The following is a 19,746-nucleotide window of genomic DNA, read 5'->3' as shown; positions in this document are numbered from 1 at the left end:
ACTCTTATGAGCTGTTCGATGGCAAAACTTTTGTTTTTCAAACTTAGTTCAGAAGAGTAAAACAATTAAGAAATAGCTACAAATGAAGAATAGAGTCAAGAAACAAATTAGTTTTCTTTAAGAACCTTAAATGGTCTTTCAATGCTCTTTTTCCCGTTGAGCCTGTTCTTCCTAATTACTTCTTCTTCAGACAACATAGGCCTTACTCACACACTTCCAAATTGAAGCACAGGGTCAGACCTTTAAAGATCTGGAGAAACCATCCTGTTGCCTTAGGAGTCATTCCTCCTCTTGTTGCCTTCAGTCTCTTAAGTAGTATCTCAGAAAACCCAGAGTTCCACCAGCTTATATGAGACTTGCTATGGCTGTGAAGAACTTTTTTTGGAACAAAGCAAACGATTTAAAGCATTTATTAAACTACTTTTTTTTTTTCCACCTCTCTAAACAATTACAGACTTTTAAAATGTCTCAAAAGTAAGGCACTTGTAGCTAGACTCCTCTTTCATATCCAAACAAACAATACATTTCAAGGGAAGAAGAGAAATAAGAAACACCTTCAAGTACCACAGCAACTGTCTGGAAATTTCTCTTCAAAATAATTCTCCTAGAATGGAAGATACGTCAACTCTATCCACACTAATGCCTACTATTTCAGTGCTGTTATATCTAAGAGATACATAAGCGAAGATAAGCATGGTATTATTTCCAATTTGTTAAAATAATGGTTAGCATTTTAGTGCTCAGGACTTCATATATCGTTGTAGAGTGAAATTAAAAAAAATACTATTGCCCATTCACAGTTGGTGTAATATGTGTCTAATAACAACCTTCCCCTACTCAAGTCATTAGTATCCTTGTTTATTTAACTTCCTCTGCCCTGACCTAGAAAATACATCAGTCATTTTCTATTTTTGCCATACAACGCTGATCTACTATGCAAGCCTATGCTGCCAGCTTTATACAATACTTGCACTGCAACGTTCTGCTGGTTGCCAATCTCAGAAAACCCCTTGGTGTTGTTGAACAATAAGAGATCACTGACCTTTCCTTCCTCTCCAATGAATGAACTCTTTAAAAGCTAGAGCCACCATAGAGATGACAGAAACTAAGGAACTGATGGCAGGTGTCATCAGTGGAGTATTGTGCTATTGTGATTGGAAGTATACTAGGCTGCTGATATATATTGTGCAAGCATCAATAAAGCAAAGAAAAAATGCCTGTGCAGATTTGTAAACTTCATTTGAGAAGAAAGCTTTGTATTTTTATCTAATTTTGCATTTCTACTGTGGAAACTATCAGAAAATCTCATGGTTTCCCACAAAAACCTTGGTGCAACTTAGTGCTGCTTATTTTCATATTTAAAAATACTTTTCAGTAACTTTAGGAAAGAAACTATATGGTGTATTCCATTTCAGAAAATGTGAATTATTCAGCATTCATATTCACAAATGATTTTTTTTTCTTCCTATTTGTAGCAATCTCATTTATCTCTTTTGGCTTCAGATTTCTTTTCGTTGTTTGCTTGTTTTTGGTGCAAATAACCCCATAGCAAAACATTAAATTCTGTAATGATTATATTTACCTAGCTCTGTGTAACTTTTCCTAAACAAACACAATAGGGGAAAAAAAAAATCCTTTGGCTTCACTCTATAAACTCCAGTATCAAAGCATAAAAACTAATTTCAGCTTCCTCTTCAGACTCCATTCCAATAAATTGATTTTAAGTACATGCCTAATTGAGCCAGAAAGAGAAACATTTTTCAATTGCAATTAATTATTTTAATTTTAAGCTTTCATCTTTTCCTATGATTTTCTGCTAAAGAATTTAAGTTAAAGCAATAAGCTAAACATTTCTATTCATATATTTGAACAATGAAGTTTTATCAAGACTTTCATCCAGGCCGCTTTTCCTGTGCACTGACTGGGACATCAAAAATAATAGCCTATATCAAATAACCCTTCCTAGTTCTCAGTTACATTAATATAGCTATCTATAGTTCTTTCGCATGTCAATGTAATTATTGCACAAAAAGTAAACAGATGCTTTTCCAATGCATCTAGGTTTCAAAACTTGAACACAAAATATTGTTCTTTCCATGTTTTTTCCTACTACCTTTTTTTTTTTTTTTTTTTTCATACAGTCCAATTCTATTCAGGTTGATCAGTTAGCTTTATTTCTGGTTCTCAGTTTTAGCTCAGCATTGTTGGCTTTGTAAATAAATAAATAAATAAATAAATAAATAAATAAATGAATTTTGAGTTCGATAATGGGTTGCATTTACCATTAGAAGTCCATAAAATATATATAAATTCTACAAATATTTTATGTTCAGAAACTGATTACATGAGCTAAATTATGACTTAGATCATATAGCACAAAGGAAACAAGAAATCTCTATCAAACACCTCCAGAAGGAATTAGCATCTTTGATTTATTTGCACAAAGTGGCATCGTAGCTACTCACTCTGCCTGCAACTGAGGTCTAAATAGTGATGAGTGTCTCTACTTGTCAGGCAGACACAACACAGAAGGAGAGGTTTGATGCAAAGCACTCAAAAATTTTGCAACCTCACCCCCAAAACCAAAGATACTAGAAGAAACTGTTGCTCTTTCTCCTAGGTTGTGATAAAGATCAGGCTGTACTGTTCAGTTACTTGAATTATTCATAAAACCATCTAGGAGAACAACAATTCACAATCTGTAACACAGGTTTAAGAGGTATTTAGGTTTTTAAATCAATGGCCCCAGAGATGCAAGCAACTCTTATCAGCTTTCATTGTGTCAAGCCTGTGGTTTTGTTTTGTTTTTCCCCTGCTGTCTGCATCACTAGTTATTTATAAATCTACCCTGAAGACCCCAGGATGAACCAACAGGATTCATCCACATAGATTACACTGAGGTACATGAACCAGCTTCCTAAACTGGATATTGAACAGATATTGAATCTTGGCTTTTTATCAATTTAAGTAAAACCCAATCGTGTGCGTGCCATAATTCATTTTAAAATGAATCAGGAGAATATTAATATATTAATATTCTTAAATATTAAAATTATATTAAAATATTAAGAGCCCATGCCGTGTTTTGTCCAGAAAGACTGCAGTGATCTTCCCAAAAGAAATGCTTTTATTCCCTGGTACTGACAAACATCTCTGTTACTAGTAATTCAACCAGCAATGGAAAGAGTCTTGCATTGATACTGTTAATAACTATTTGCATGCATAGGCTGCTTTTTATAAGTATAATGACAACTGCATTTGTGCTCATGAATTCTATGAAAGGAAAGACCAATCTTTGTCGCAGCAAGACCAAATAGGATTGGGCGGCACCTTAAAGGTCTCATTGTGCAAGCCTCACTGGATTTGCTTTCATCGTATTATTTAAAAGAGAAAGGATTGCCCAAAGCAAGGGTAATCAAGACCTAAAGAGTGACTGCTTAAGCAAAATGACAGATGAATATAACCACTGTAAAAATGAGACCACAGCACTAAGGAAAACTCCATTTCAAATAAGAAAGAAGAGAAAATATCTTCAAATGCTTTCTTTTTACAATGCTATGAGACATCTTGGATGAAATCTGATTGTCCATTAACCTAAAGTCTGGGACACTGAGGAGAAGAATTAAAATTTAGGAATGGGAAAAAAGATTTAGTTTCCTAAGCTGAATTTACCTTGTTATCACCCTCTCTATAAAATACGGAAAAACGTATAAAATATGGAAAATCAACTCTGTGGTTAGCTGCACAGCATGTTAGATAAATAGTTTGAACCTCTTCCCCAAACATACATACAGTGGGAATTTTCCTAACAAAAACAGCAAAACCACACAATGCTATATAGTGTTTTAAGTGGTAACAATGATATTAAAAAGAGCTGAATGTAATGTAAGCTGGGACAATTTCCAAGAAGATAAATAGAGATACCATAATGTAAAAGGTGTTTGCTTCACAATGGGGAAGAATCGGCAGGGGCTGGGGAGGAGGCACAGAGAGAAATGCTGCAGGTTTATTTCTGGATCTCAGTAACAAAGGCCTGACAAGAAATGGCTTAATAAATTAGCTGTTCTGATAAGAAAGAATAAAAAGAGGAATATAGGTAGCGAGTAAATCTTACAAGATTCTGGGAACCCTGTACTTGTCTAGCATCAGACAGACCCTAGATGGATTTTTCCATGGCACACTGAACAGCCCCTGTCTGTGGAGAGGAGCTTCTCCTTTTGGGTCAATACAGCTATTATATGATTTTTCTTACAAGAAAAGAATTCTATTCATTATTTCTACCACCACACAAAAAAGAAGTTTACATGAGACTTCTTGCTGCACTTTCAGACAAAGGCAAGGACACCAAGGTAGTGCAGTGGCAGTACCAAGGAGGAGCTGCTGCAGGTTTCTCCATCATGCTGAGCTGCTGAGGTTATTCTACAGCCAAGGGATATGTGCTGGTGGCACAGCACAGCTTTGGGGTTACTGAGAGTAACCGTACTGTGGATTACCAGCTCCTCAGTGTCCACAGGGCTCCTGGTCAGGAGCAATACAGTGTTACAGAAAAAAAAAAATGAACAAGAGCCTTTTTCTACCAAGATTTCTACAAAATAACATGTCACCTCTGTATCCAATTGGAACAACCTAAATTATATATATCTTTATAAATGTATTATTATATTTAAATATATATTAGATATATAATGACGATCAGAGCAAAAATTCTCATATAGCTTTATGCTCAAATTTAAAAAAAAATTATCAAAAGAACGTTTAGGTATATTGACTTGATGATGCACAATACAAAGAGAAAAGGCTGACAACTCATAGCTGACCAAAGAAATAAGTTAATCCAGCTCCACATGAACATGTAATTGAAAACAATGACTTGTAAGACCCTGTCTCAAATGTGATTCTGCAAATCCAGCGCTATAAAAGGGAAGTGAAGGAAACAGGAGAAGATAGAAAAAAGATGCTAGAGAAGACCAAAAAAAAAAAAAAAAAAAAGGAGAGATTGTCAGCTAGGGGAAGAGAAGGTCAGAGAAAATATTGGACAACATGGAGAAAAAGATGGTCAAAGAAAAGATCAGAAAAGAGAAGGACAGAAATGAAAAGAGGACAGAAGAAAGACTGTCAAATAAGGTCAAAGAAGATTAAGAGGTCAAAGATATCGAGGAGGTAAGAGAAGCTCAGAGAACTTCAGAGAAGGTCAAAGAAAGTAGAAGAGGTGGAAGAACTTCTGAGAAGGGTTAGAGAAATGTTCCCACGGTTTTCCTGTGCTCCAGCATAAGTCCTTCACAGGCTGCAGTCATTTCAGTCATATTCACTCATTTCAGTTATGAACCTGCTCTGGTATGGGCTCATCCACAGGTCAAAGTCCCTTCCAGGCTGTGATTGCTGTATCATGGAATACCTCCTGCATCTCTGATCTTCTTGCTCCCTCTGTTCTCTCCTCCTCCATGTTTTTCCACACTTTCCTAAAAACATTTTCAAAGAGGCAATAAAACCTCCTTCAAATGGCTCTGCTTTGTCAAGTGGTGGGTCCATTGCAAAGCTGGCTGGAACCAGCTGTGTCCTGCACAGGGCAGCCCTTGAATTCCTTCCACAGAGGCCACCCCAGCAGCCACATCTGCTTCTAAAACCTTGTCATGGAGATCCAATACAGAAGTTAAGAATTATTAGCCTAGTACTTGTCTGTTAAAGTCTAGAGAAAATGAGTTTTTCCTCCTAACAGAAAGGTAGGGAATGTATGTTTGAATAATTGAGGACTTCAGAATCCACTAGTTCTGAATAAGAAAAGAAAAATAAAAGGACAGAATAAGCCTTTATCTCCAGTCCATGTTACTAGTATCCATGCAGGTGGTTTGCTTTCAGAACTTGGAATAGGTTTGTGATAATTAAAAATAAGGGGTAAAGTGTTTTTTGGTTTTTTGTTTGTTTGTTTTTGTTTTGTTTTGTTTTAAAAGAAATTAGGTAGTCCTGATGTTAATTTCACGGATATAAAAAGACTAACACAATCTCATTCAAAAAATAAAACAAAACCAACCAAACAAAAAAACACACTCCTTGCCTGTTTGTTGAATTTGATGCAGTTGTGACTCCATTTAAATGTAACTCAAATTAAATGTATTTAACTATGTCAAGGAAAAAAGGTTTAGGGGGTTCTCTTCACCACCCCTTTAATAAAAATGCACTTAAAACCATTTGGACTGTTTTAAAGACTGGTGGCCTTCCTTCCTTTCTGTGCTTCTGTAAAACTCATGGATCACTAATGATGGCATTTTCACCAAGTAGCAGTGACATGCTAAATTAGCCTATATCCTTTTGGCAAATTAACAATGAGCATTAACTATGAAACATTAAAACCAAACAATATCACTGATACAAAGCTAGGAGTTTTTTTTTGTGTTTTTCTTTTTTGTTGTTGTTTTTTTGAAGGAAGATAATTAGAAGAAGAACAAAGAAACTTTAATGTTGAATTTTTTAATAAAATGGATGCAAAATTAAACATGTAAAACACAACAGATGAAGAAGCCAAAAAGACACGATTTAAAGTATAAATGCATACTGTTCATTCCTATTTATCACTACAACAGGGAAATGTCAAGGAGTTTTAATGCTTAATGAGCCCATCAAGCTTAGAATGCACCAATTGTAACATTTTAGCTAATTGGCTACAATATTTTTGTCTTCAAAGTCCATCCTCTGTGTACCCTTTCTCCCCCTCCAAAATATCAATGCAAAAAATTGAAAATCTTTCCCCAACTGATATACTTTTTTTTTTTTTTCTTCCAAACAAAGCATTGTGTAATTTGTGGGGTATTTTTGAAGGAAACAGATCAGACAAAATTCCAGAAGGGATTTATTTTTTTTTGCTTTTGTCATGGCTGAATTTTTTTATTTTTTTATTTTTAAAGATAACAACATAGTTAATGTGGTGGAACAATAATCAGTTCAGCTTCTTGAGGATGTTACTTCACCTTTTATTAAAGCTTACATTAAACAAAGAAAACCTTGTTAAGCTATCCATAGCAGATGTATAGCACTGATATCAAGTTTTTAGTTCAGCAAAATAAATCACTATCATTATAGTATCCACTATTCTTACAGATCTTTAATCTCAATATAAATTCCACTCTGGGGTCATGAGGGAGGATGTATTTATGGCTTCTTTTTGGCCAGAATTTGTTTCATTCACATGTGTCCGCAGCTTTAGTACACATACCCCACATGACCTTGTGCTAGAAATAACATAGGTGTATATGGAGACAAACCTTTGCTCACTTTGACTGCAGAATGGGTTTGCTATGGAATGTATGCTCTAGAATATATGCTAACTGATGAAGAACGTAAATTACCACAATGACTTTCTGCTTTGCTTCATTAAGTAGGTGTGATCTAAGTGCAATGTAAATATACCATCAACTTTCCAAGTTGGAAAGTTCCACTGAAACCTACTTCACTTAAGACTTCCAGAACATATCCGCAGATGACTGTGATACTTCTTTAGAGGTATCTGAAATTGGTGTGTATCTTTCTTTTGGAAGGTATGAAAGCAGCTCATGTAGAAGAACACCTAGCACAGAAAAAAACTGCCAGGCAATAGCTAATGTGGGATGATACAATGCTATGTGATATGTGATATCCAGAAAAATCAAGTTAGACATAGGTAAATTTCAAAGCTATACAGAATGTTTTTGAGGACATTTGATCCATAGGAGACTTTATACAAAAAAGAAAGGATCTGAGCCCAATTGCTAATAGAAGAAACCATTAGCATGCTTTTTTAGATTGCTAGGTTTCTAAGAAGAAGAAATTGGACAGCAACCTGTGTTCAGATCAGTCTGCAACATGTAGATGAAACCAAAAAAAGTACCCGCCTAGATACTGTTTTTCTGTTTTGTTTTGGTTTGTTTGTTTGTTTGTTCTGTTTTTTCCTCACTGAGATGTGGAAAAATAAACAAATAAAAAAGAAGAAATCAAGCAAAAATTAAGAATAACCTGATACTGCATAAACCATGCATTGGATTCTCTGCAGAGATATAGTTCTTTCACCAGACAAGAATTTCTTTTTGTTTTCATCTGTTTTCTTTCAATTAACTTTCTGACAGTAGATGTGTCAGCTGTTAATGCTTGTTTTGGCTGAAGATTATCTATTCAGCACAAGCTTAAATTAAGCCAGCAAGGAACATCACATCTCCTCCCTCTAAATAATACTACCCTTTAAATCCCAGTAAAAAAATTTTATTGGTAAGAGACCTCAAGGATTAAAAAAAAATCATCCCCCCCCCCCCCCCCAAAAAAAACCACAAACATGCTGAGTGATTGATACATATTACCATTGTTAAGAGGCAGCTGACACCAGCTGGCCTCACGCTTCATCCAACTTGCCCATTAAACCTGCCTTACTGCTCTGAATGTGTTCATATAGCAGGATCTCTGGCAAAACCTTGGAATCCTGTCAAGCCACACAATCATAACTGTTCAATATAGTGTGCATAATTGCATCAAGCAGGGAAACAAAATATTATTATTATCACTGAACAACCAAAAGGTACAGAGCTTTACTGAGTAGCATTAGCACTTGAATGTTATATAGTAGCAGTGTCTTTCAGGGGCCATCCTGGTTGGGAAGTGTTCCTTTCATCCCCACAGCTGTTAAACCTTACCAGATTGCACAATAACATATTAAAAAATATTAATAAAATAAACAAACAGAAGTTAGAGAACAAAATGGGGCGGTGGGTCAACAAAACTCTGAAATACATGCACAATTGATTAAGTAGCTGAAGCCACTGCTTTTGTGTTATGTATTGATTCTCGCACTTTTTTTTCATTTGATTGATGACAATAGTGTTTCATGTCAGCTCAAGCCACAATAATATTTTACAACCATGTTTGTGAGAGCTGAACTAAATGAGAACAATTGGATCAGAAGGCCCTCAGTCACATTTCTTTGATTTAGTGAAGCAGGAGCCTATCTTTATTGTGTTGTTGCTAAAACCATCAGTAATTAAAGCTGAGTGCTTAAATCTTTGAAGTTCATCAAATAACATGCCCAACATGCTTGTTTACTGCTAGAGATGTGCTAAACCTTGAATGTAACCAACCCAGTAAAATCAGTACTCAGAAGATTTAAAGAACCTCAGTAAGTATTTGTTAGAATAATTTTAGAGGAAAGGCAAAAGATGCACATTTTCTTTAAACTATCATTCAGCAAATAGCTCCCAAATTGTAAAGAAAATGCAGAAATAATGTAGTTTCTGATGATGCTTCTCATGTTAATTTTCTCCCAAATATGGACAAGGATTACATTTGGGAAGTAACACCAATAAGATTCTGATTAGGAAAAAAAGATATATAAATGTGTATATATAAGCCCACTCCCATTCAGCAACACTTCTGAGGAATTTAAGTTTGAAAAGGACCTTAAGCATGTTCTTAAAATTAAACACAAGCTCAAAGGTTTTGTTGAACCAGGGTTCAAAACATTGCTTTTAAAAGACAGTTCAAGCTTTCACTTTAATAGCTTTATTAACAAAGTGATGAGCTGTGTTATTATTCTATTTCTATCTCTAATAATGGTAAGTATTTTTCCTTATAAAGCCATGGCTGCTATTTCTTTCAATTACATTAAAAAAATAAAAATAAAAATAAATAAAAAAAAAAACAATACTAATTTCCTGAGTTCTCTCCCTCTGCTTGAATCAATCTTCTAGACCTAGCTTCTATTAAACAATGTCTTGAATTATAAAATTTCCACCTATGTTTGAAAGTTATACTGCTTTTGAGTGTCTCTAATGTCTCACCAGTACCTGTCACTACAAGGTCATTTGTATATATGTATATTAGATAATTTATTTAAATAAACTGGGACCCAGGTGAAAAAAATGTCTTTTGTCAGACAAGAAAGTCTGTGTTTGGATGAAGAAAATACACCTGGGAACTTGTCCAGTTTTTACAACAAAAAGTAGCACATTGAGAATTTTCCAGTCAACTTCAGGTATTACAGTAATGGCTAACTTCTGGTAATCCAAATCAGTAGGATCCCTCACTTAAATACACAGCCAGTATGCCTGTACTGATGATTATGATGGCAGCATATCACTGGAATTAACAAATATGTTTCCGTAAGGAGACAATTTTAGCAGGGAAACGATTAAATGAAGGTTCAAATTCTTCTCAGATGGAAGAACCATTGAAAAACAGGTGCTGAAAGCAACAGATGGGACTCCGGGGTAGGAGGATTTGAAGTTTCCTTAGAGCTCATTGAGGGAAACTAAATTTTTTATTCTTATTATTATTTAAAATACAACTTCAGAAAGGTATGTTAACTAATGTTTATGTTAATTAATCATTTAAAGGCAGACTTTGCAAAATATTCGAAAACCACACAGAATGTTGTCATGCTGTCTGTGTGCACGCTACAATACTAATGGGTCTTTTTTCCCCCCCTCTAACTACAATGATTCTTATTGTTCTCTCTTCCTCCCCCTTCCCACTCCATCCCCGTTTTTTTTTTTTTTAATTTAACACAATGTAACATCAACTAGAAAGAACAGTCAGCATGATCGGTTCACTTACAAGCAATGGCTACTTCCAGCTTCCATGACAGGACAACCCCCAGGCCAAACAGAAGTCAGAAAGGCAGCCTCAGTGCACTACTGGAGTGGTGCAGCTGCTCTCTGTACAAGCAAAGCACTCAGTACAGTGAAGTTCTTCTCAATCTAAGGGATGGGTGTGCTAGAAGAAAAATATAATATAGTCACTGCTTAAAATATTTAATTGGGCTAACATGAAGTCAACTCTTCTAAACGGGTGAGATAATTGACTATGTCTCACCTTGAGGAAATAAAAATAAACCTTTAATTGACCACATTTGTTAACCACTGTTTTTTCATAAGTCCCAAGTTAGTAAAAAGGCAATTTAGTACCTGCTGGTATGCTCAAGATTTAGAATGAGATAGTCAGACAGCGAGAACACTGAGCATTAGTTAACATTTAGTAATTCATATGAAGAAACAAAAAGGAGGGCTTTTCTTTGCCAGCAGTAGATTCTTTTGATGAGTAACAGAGTGTGGAATTTTAATTTTCAGGGCACTGCACATGTGTCTTTCAGTACAAGGACTCGCCAGCAGAGCATCCTGATCTGTTAGAAGTGCTGTGCTTTTTTTCTCTCTCCATCCTGATGACCAAAAGCCTTCTCAGTATAAATGAGCCCCAACGTGCTCATTCTGAGATATATCAAGGCCAGTTCTGTAATGTGAAGCATCTTTCATGGTACAAAATGAAAATATTCAAGGTTTCTCTATTACTTTCAGGGTAGTTGCAATGTTAATTCCTATCCCATTCTCTTTACATGATAAATTTAAGTATATATTTCCATATATGTATTATAAGATTTATTTTTGTAAAACAACAAAAGGCAGAATTTAACTACCTCTCAGACAAAATCACTAAAATTTTAAAATATTTGCTGGGAATGAACATGGAAAATATAACAGAGAAAGCTGATTTTCTTGTCATATCAAGCATTTAATTGTGGATCCACAGGGCTGACTGTTGGCTACATGCAGTATCTAGACAACAGATAAGCATGCTGTAGATTCTTTGATACTTCTTAGGAGAAATGACCAACTCAGGCACCAAATTAGATGATACAGATTCAAATTTTATACCTTGTTGTGTGTTACAGAGGACCACGTATCTCAAAAGTCACTGTGAACATGTATTAATGAAGTGGGGACCCTGTGCTCTTGCTTCCCTGAACCAGCTTGTAAATACATGAGGAGACTACAGAAGAAAGCACACCTTAACAGTGCTCAGTTAAAAAGCCAGTTAGTTCTGCCTTTTAGCTGGCGTGTTCGCATTGCCTTGGGTTCTGGTGCAGTTCTCTGCTCTGTGATGTGTTCGTTTGCAGAGAGATGTCCCTACTCCGCTTGCATTTCTCTTCTCTATCTGTAAAATCTGTTCTCATTGTGAGACAGACTCCTTCACATTCCAGGAATGAGTTTTGTCAGCAACAAGAGCAACAATTTTCCTTTCAGACATGGTGAGAATGTCTCATCAGCAAGGAATCTGCACTTCTGCATGGTACAAACATTTCTTGTACCTGTTCTGCTGTGTGAGTGGAATTCTACAGTTAACCTGCTTTTAGATAAAGACCTGTGTATCCTGTGATCAACCTGCTATACCCAGTCCTAATTCAAAACAACTCAAATCCACAGAAGTGTTCCCATTGCCTTTGGTAGACTTTGGCTCAGGCCTTTGCTAAGCACATATAGGAGCTATCCGCTTCCCTCAGTTGTTTTACAAAACAGATCAGTTTGTTAAAATGCTATGCAGTACTGTGCAATGCACAAATAACAGAGCTAATACTTAGTATTTTGAGTTAACCACAGGGACAATAATCCTGTTCATTCTTCTCAGGTATTTTACCAGCTATGCTAACACAGCATAATTAAAATTCAGGATCATAAAAATCCTAATGCAACCACTAATATTTCAACATCTTATTACATGTTGGATAGTTGATCTGAATTACAGAAGTATCTAATTTAGATTTAATATGGCAAATAGTAATGTTACAAACCTGAAGCCGACATGATTAACAGAAAAACCACCAGCTGGTGATTTAAGCACCTTTAACTAGTTCAGCTGCATACCCAGTATGTACTTGCCTACTTTTAATTGTGTTTGTTTCTCTCTTAAAAAGACAGTTCATAATGAAAGCGATATCAATATAAGGTTGTCTGACATCTACCTACAGCATGTCATATAGCATAGTAAGTAATTTACCATATAATTTACCATGCCTGAACTTTGATCTGTTCTTTCCCAGCTTTAGATACAATAAGGGGATATTTTGGCAATGATGATTATTCATTTCAGAAGTAATCACCTGGTGGAACAGTTTTTAAAGTCAAGCCTGAGAGACTGTTGTGCTCTTACTGTGATTTCAGAGCCAAGTGAGTGAGTCCCTAAATTATGCCACTTAATTTAGCAGTAGGGGCTGATAAGAACAATACAAAAGCCAGCAAAGAACAGTACATGGCAGAATCACTACTTCAGTTTATATCAGGGATGGAATCAAGCACCATTTCAAATGAGAAAAAGATTTTCACAAACTTTTGAACAAATGACATAAAGCATACTTTAACAAATCTGTCTGGAAAAATCCATAAGCTTCAGTTGCTAGGAGCACCAAGAGATAAAATACTGTATGATATGCAATCATAAGCAATTATTCTAAATGGAATTTTAACACTGTACTTGATTTTAAAAGAACAGAAGAAAAAATATTTTACTGGATATTTTGATACATCATTCTTTCTTTTATTCAATAGCTGCAATTTAAAAATAGTGGCAACTTAAATATTCTATAGGTCAGATTTAACTAATCCTATATTGAATGCAGATACATTCAAAGCCACTCTCTCGAAAAGACAAGTCATAGTAAATTTCTTCATGTTTTAGTTATATTCTGAGAATTTAAAAGCTTTTCAAATATTTAAGTCTCCTCAATTTAATTACATTTAAATTCATCCATGTAATCCAAGCTATTAAGAAACCAAATGGACTTAGAATTAAACATATAAAAGTAGGAGATGTTATTAAGTCCTACTGGAGGACAAAGAGAGGGTACTGTAACATTTTTAAACAAGTGTAAATTTCTGTCCACCAAGATTTTTTTCTTGAAATGACACAAGCTTATTTCCATATGCTGTGTATTCCATACTCATTTGTTTATTCTGTGGTATGAGTGAGACTAATTTTTTTTTCAAAATTCTCCACGAGAACTCTAATGGAACACATGTAAATGTAAAATGAAAACTCTTAAACATATTGTTTGTTGTTGTTTTGGAAATGTTAATAAAATTAAGCTAGTCCACCAGAGCTTATTTATTAACATTTTCAAATAAACATTGTATTACAGAAGAGAAAATAGATTCCATGTTGATATCAAAGCAAACAGATATATCTTTTTTTTTTTTTTTTTTTTAACCAGAAATAAGCATATAGTGTATATGGAGGTTATTATTCTTATTCTTGCCATTGCGTTCCAAAACAGCTAAAGAATAGCAGAAAAAATGCAACCTCTTTCTTAATAATGTGGATAACACTGTTACCATCCAGCAAGATTTTCTATCCTGATTTACACTAGAGTTCTCAATATGAATATAGGCATGAGAAACAACTGATCACGATGACATCATAACCTGAGCGCATATACCCTTCAAACAATAGGCCAAGGATTTAGTACATAACAGACATTGAGTCTCAGCCACCACATAATTTTACTGACAACAGGCGAAGCATTCATGTCTTTTGTACAAGGCAGAAGTGGGCATACACCATCCTATCCTCAAAAGAAATACAAATGTAAGTTCTGGGTTTAACATGATAAGTAAGGCCAAGTTCATCTTCTGTGCAGTTCTACTGAAGTTGTAAAATTTAAACATACACGCAAATAACATAGATTTGAATTTCTCTTATGAAGGTGAAGAAAGGTCTGGTTATCTAAGTTTAAAAGTATGCCTATTTTGCTATTGTTTAACTTTAAAAAAAAAAAAAAAGATTTTAATATTAACAAATAGTTCATATGCAGTTAGCATAAAACTGAAAATATCTTGAATAAATTACAGAAAAGCATGATCAAATTATAATCTCAAAATAACTGAAAACACAGTAAAGGACTATATATCCTGTTCTCAAAGTCTATTTAGATAGCACAAGGTTGAGAGCATGCAAAATCAAGCTCTAATCTCTCCATAGTGTAAAGGGAAGCCTCCTATCATTTCAGATCACTTGAGGGCACTTTTGCAAATACTGTTCTTTGCACAGGTCAGACTCTCAGGACCTTCACATTACTGCAAAATTCAGCTATCATTTATGTTTGATATTCATTTTTCCATGCAAATTTAATGATCTTCAGGCCTCTCATTTTAAAGGTTTTTAAAACATCAAGCTGCAAAGCTATGAAGAAAAGAAGCCTAAATTCACTGGAGAAAATAATTGTATGCTTATATTAAGCATGTTGACATATTTGAGAAGATAAAGTGGACATGCTTATTCACATTGCTATCTTTTTTTCCACACATAGTGATAACTCCATTTTTAAAAGACTAGCTGCACTAAAGGCACCTTTCTAAAGTCCAAATAAATATTTAAAATTCAGCACATGAAAAGCAGAACAGAAAGGGAGGAAGATGGATGGTCATCAGAATAAGGAGAGCATTTTTCAAGAGATCGCAAGATCAGCAGAACTAAATTTTCCACAGAGATTTTTTTTTTCTTGCTGAAAAGAAATTTCAACTTGCAAGACCAGAGGCAAAATAAATTGTTTCATGTTAGCTTGAACTGAAATGTACTTGTTTATTGAAAAGATTTTTTTTTTAGCCAAATCAACATGAAAATGTGTCAACATGTCATGGGCGTGGCCTGACTGTAAGTGGATAACAAGAAATTTAGTCTGTGCAGCGAATGCTTCAGGTGAGAAGTTGAGGGCACTGAGAAAATTTCTTTTAAAGGCTTACCATTTGGATTAAGAGCAAGGTCTGTTTCATCCTATTAAAATACAATTTCCTGAGCACTTTGTTCATCATTTGGCAATGTTTTAAGCACATAAGTGACCCTGTTGACTTCTATGGAGTTATGACTTTAGACTACAAAAGTACACTCAATAGAATTAGACCACTGAGACAGTAAAAATGAAGTATTTGCTCATGTGCTATGTGAAATAAAAGCAAAGATACTTAGCATCATGAAGGATCAAGTCCTGACAGATGGACATGGAGAGTTAACATGAAAACAATAGCTAGCCGAGTCCAATTGTTTAAGGCATAAGATTTTAGTTTCTGAAATGATATAAAGACCAGAAACAAGCAGTACATGCATCATTAAATTCTGCTTACCAACTCATTTGTGTCATATTTTTGATAGAAAAGTTACTTCAGATCGCTATGCACCCATGTTGTCTTTAGCTGAAAGCTAAAGTTTTGGCAGGAGAAAGTTGAAACCCGTGAATTTGCAAAGCTGCATTTACAACTGCAGCTCAGCGAGGAAAACATCAGAGCAGCTCACTGCCCGTGTTTCAACAAAGACATCTTTTATTCCTGTAACCAACAGGAAGATGCATGGCCAAAGCCAAGAGCAATCTATTGCCAAAATCCATTCTGATGAATTTTTTTTAGTTGAGATGTGCTGCTCAAATATCCTGACGCTCAGTCTTTTCCAGATATCCTGTCTCTTCCCTAATAGGCGATGATTAACAGCTTTTGTAGCTAAAGATACGAGCCTCGCAGTAAATGTTTAAAAGCAAATCATTTGCTACAATTCATTTTTATGTCATATCACTTACAGCCTGCAATGGAAGGTTGCTACCAAATTTTCTATATGATGCATGTGTCAAATGTTTAAGTGAATATTTCCTGCTACACCATCATAAGAGAACATTCCAGCTATATTTTAAGGCTGCCAGATCAGGTAAGAAATAAGACAAAAAAAAAAGGGGGGGGGGGGAGGGGTTGTGCCTTCCTGTCAACCTACACACATAAGTATGCTGGCTATACGTTCCTAGAAGCTTCAGTTCCATTCCTCTCCTCAAACTCTGCTTTTACCCTAACCTTATTTTGCTGTATGTATGCCAAAAATACAATTCTTACTGTCAGAGCTCAATATTATTACACATTCCTATTTTACATTCTATTCTTTTCACAGCTAGAGCTCTCCCTTCCTGCTAGAGGTCTTGAGCTCCCTTTCTTTCTATAGCAATTCCAGAGAACCCCAAGAGCCAGTATCATCTCCCACTGCTACTGCAGGGCCATACCCCGTACACTTAATCCCCAGTGCCCAGAGTATTCCTCAAACACTTCAACTTTTAGATTACCAACAATCACTTTTTATCTCCTTAGTCCAGGATTCTGGTTTCCCAAAACCAAGAACAACTGTACCAGGTCAAACCCGTGAAACCAAAGTTTTCTGTAATGTATTCAGTATTGCCAAATGATATCATTAAGCTGTAATCTTTATTTTACTAGGTACAATAAAAAATACACAATAAAAGATGTTCTTACTCCTCATCTGTTATTTTATTTTAGGAACAGATGATAAAACTATGGGATTGATTTCCTGAAAAGCACAGGAAACCTTTTCAATGAAACAGTCTTTTTTAGAGATAGTCATCTGTATCTTAATCCCATATAGTTGGCAGAAGCTGCTAAGTAAAAACCTAAAGTTAGTGATCTTGGAAGGCGTGTAAAAGAAGGGTTGTGAATGCCATGTGAAAGTAAGCAACCCCAGAATTAATCGATATGAGTCTGACCATTAGAGAACCCTACCAATCGAGCAGCAGCAGTGCATGTCTGAAACACTCCTGCTGAGTCTCTTGACTAACTGAAGCAACTTTTTTTTTTTTTTTTTTTTCCCAACTGTATATAAGCAAAATTACATTCAAGGGAGAAAGGACACAGAGCCAAATACCAGCCCTTTGAGGAACTTCAATGCACTGTATTTTATTGTTCCAAATAAAATGAAAAACTAAATAGGAAAGGGACTTAATATAGCATTCAGACTGGATTGGTGGTGCAGGTTGGGAAATGTTCCCACTTATTGTATCTCAGAATAATGCAGTGGGAGAAGGAAACTTTACCTACTTGATTCTTTAAATGCAAATTAATTCTTTTACTTGTCAAAATGTTATCAAAACCCCAGTAGAAAGAACAGACTATGCTTTAAAAAAAGCAAACAAACTAACAAGACAGCTTTGATTTGAAATGAAAACAAACAACTATAAAAGGATAGGCTTTCATTATGCTGGAGACCTTGGCAGTCTTGCAGATATCTTCATGAATTAATCACTGAAAATCTTAACACAAACAAATCGTGCATTTTTCAATGCCAATATTCTCTAAAGAGTACAGCAAATGGTTATTAAAACATAGTTCTTTAAACTGCTTGCATCAAGAATCTCTTTCATGCACAACTAACGGAATGAAATGTGTGACAGTCCCTGTAATTTGGCAAAACCAAAGGAAATTGTGAGTAGATACTAGCAGTATGTCACCAAGTGTTAACGGTACTAAAATCTGTTAATGAAACTACTACACATATCATAAACAGCAAGAGTTCTGGAATGCCATGCAGCTTTTAAATTATTAGCACTAATTAGCCAAATAATAATAAAAAAAAAAAAACTGGGAAACACATTAGAAGGGAAGACAAGTCTACCTGTATTACTGTGTCAAAATTACATTTCCAAACAAGCAATTAGTGAAGACTACCTTTCAGCCCAATAAGCCGCATGTAAAACGGGACGGCTTCATTACAGTGGCTTCCTAATTAAAATGTAAAGGCTGCTGATCATTGCATAATTAAACAACATGTCATGTGGTTTCATCTGGCAATTGCAAGCAGCTAGGCCTAAAATCATTAATGACTAAGACATCGTCTAAACGAGTCCAGAGATTGCAGAACTACATTCTGTCAGAACAGAGAGTATCCTGTGGTCATTATGGAGATAATATCCTCCAAAGGGACTGTTATGTACAAAATGTTGAGGTTCTTTCTCTCAAAATGACTGACTTTTTTTAAATCCAGTTTTCTTACTAATTAGCCTAAAAGAAAAAGGCTAGCAGGGCTAATTAGCTTCCAACTACTATAATCTAAATATGAAGCTACAGAACCAAAGATTTTCCCTGTGGATGTTCTTAAAGTTTTTCATAAGTAAAAGCTCTGGTATTGAGAAATCATTTGTTAGGTAACCTTATGCCTTGATTGAGAATCCCTTGTGTGGCCTCTCACTTTACAGAAAATCTGAGGAGCAAAACCATTTGCAGCACTAGTTCTGTGTTCTCTATACCACAAGAGGTCCATACAGCATTCACTGATGATGCACAAGAATACTAAGAACCAAACATGAATTTGTAATACTGGGAAATTACTGGAGAATCAGCAGCAAGGGGAGGTGAGGGGAATTGTTTTGAAAAATAATAATGCCAGTCACAAGAAGAGCAATATTATTGTGAAAATATACAGTACTCTCCTTCAATACTCTGGAGTATAAACATGTAATGGACAAAAGTAACATTATCACAAGTTCCTTTGAAAAACAGAGTAGATGGGACCTTTTACAAGCAGCCAGAAACAGTATCTGTTCCACAGCCCGGACACTACTTCACAGTGCATCTTCCACTCTTCTCACATCTCCTATGTGTATCCTTCACACACACCTTTACTGCAACTGGGAATTCAGGTGACTTCTTTTGATCACTTTGATGCTAAAGTCATTCAAGGACTTTGCCATTTGAAAGTAAATAATGCTGAATCTAATTGAAATTAAAAGAGAACAACTTGGCAGGAAAATTAAGAAATAATTAAATGAATTTAGGGGAGAAATCACAAAAAATATAGCAACAACAAATATCTGAAAATAGCAGATGGATAATAATCTGAAAAAAAAAGGTGAACATTTGGTGAATGCAGTGCACATTTTCTCTCACTTCAGAATACTTATTTCAACTTGTCGGCTTCTCACCAAGGCTTGGTGAACACAAAATGAATCAGTCCAAAATCCTGGTTTGAATTTTACTTTTGGTTCTTTCTTTCATATGTACAATATGTACATTTTCATGTTTTAAAGTATCAGAGAAATTTATCAGAAACATAAACTGCCATGATGAACACTAAAAGTGAAAGAGAACTCTAAGAAAAAGATTATCCCTTCACAAAGTGGTTTTCCACTACAAAGTTTAAGTGTTATTTCCA

The sequence above is a fragment of the Aythya fuligula genome, chromosome 12 (genome assembly GCF_009819795.1).
Source record: "Aythya fuligula isolate bAytFul2 chromosome 12, bAytFul2.pri, whole genome shotgun sequence".
Classification (NCBI taxonomy): Eukaryota; Metazoa; Chordata; class Aves; order Anseriformes; family Anatidae; genus Aythya; species Aythya fuligula.
The sequence above is the reverse complement of the archived record's forward strand: the minus strand, read 5'-3'. Positions refer to the sequence as shown.